The sequence below is a fragment of the Varanus komodoensis genome, unplaced genomic scaffold (assembly GCF_004798865.1).
Source record: "Varanus komodoensis strain SLA01 unplaced genomic scaffold, ASM479886v1 scaffold240, whole genome shotgun sequence".
Taxonomy (NCBI): Eukaryota; Metazoa; Chordata; class Lepidosauria; order Squamata; family Varanidae; genus Varanus; species Varanus komodoensis.
This window is the reverse complement of record NW_025335642.1, coordinates 25,043-26,407: the sequence shown is the minus strand read 5'-3', so window position 1 is coordinate 26,407 and position 1,365 is coordinate 25,043.

The following is a 1,365-nucleotide window of genomic DNA, read 5'->3' as shown; positions in this document are numbered from 1 at the left end:
TCCATATGTCTTAATTGTTATATTTTATATTGTTTTAAAATATGTTGCTATGGCCAGAGAACTTTGGCCGTTGAACAGTATATTAATTAATTAATTACAGTTCTATTCTGCCTTTTTTCCTCTCAAAAGGAACCCAAGAGAGCTCACATGGTCTTTCCCCTCTCCATTTTATCCTCTAAACAACAACCTTGCGGGGTAGGTTAAGGTGAGAGGCAGCGACTGCCCCAAAGTCACCCAGTGGGCTCCGTGGCTGAGCAGGGACTCGAACCCAGGGCTCCTGAGTCCCAGACCAGTCCTCTTAACCAGTGACTCACTGAACCACTACCAAGCCCATCCGGAACCTGAAGCAGCCTTTTGGCTGCAAGGCACACACTCACCCCAACAAGGAGGCTCCCAGCAGCTGGCAAGAAATGAGGAGCCAGGTGGAGGAGGGTCCCTGCGCAGAGCCCCCAGGTGTGTGACCCACACACGTGACAGCAGCCAGTCTCCTCTCTATGCGTGTGTGATTGCGCCGATATCTACTCGACACCGGTCTCCACAGGTTTATTCCCATTTTTAATACAATTTTATTATGTATTTTACAATGCTATATATTACACACCACTCCATGCCCAAACTCAATACCTGGTTGAGCACCCAACTGAGCATCCCTCAGGCATCCCATTCACTTCAGGAATATTTGTCCGGAAGTGGATATTGGGATAAATTGTAATTTTGGTACCATACGAGCAAATTGCGAGTTAAACCCTGAAACAAAATCTTTTCCCTTTACTGCTGTAATGTATTGCCATTTTTTAGCCGCAGTTGCTGGATTGATTTGAATTGTTTCATTATGTATTTTATCGTGTTTAATCTGTATTGTAAACAGCCTTGGGATGGATATATTCTTTTGCATTCATTGTGGAGCCGTGCTGTCATCTCTGACTTATGACAACCCTGTGAATGAAAGGCCCCCAAAATGTCAGCCCTGCCCAGCTGCACTGAACTGTTCATCAATTACAATTGATGGTATAGAAGTACCTAAGTATATATACCAGAACTGTATATCAATTGTAAAGGTACATCAGTGCCTTCAAGATATTGTCAGTATTATAAATATCACTGTTGGCATTATTGTTATTATATTGCAATTATATCTTGCCTCTCTTTCTCTTGCAAGTTGCCTGTGCTTGTCTGCATAGCTCTCCACACCTCCATTTTGCCCTCACAGCAACAACCCTGCGAGGTAGGTCGGGGGTGAGGAGAGAGGCGGTGACTCCCCCGGAGTCGCCCGGCGGGGGGGAACCAGCCCTGCGCCCACCGCCGCGCTCCTGGCTTCTCAGCAGCGAGGCTCTGCCTCTCGCGGGCGAAGCCCTCCGGCCGCTC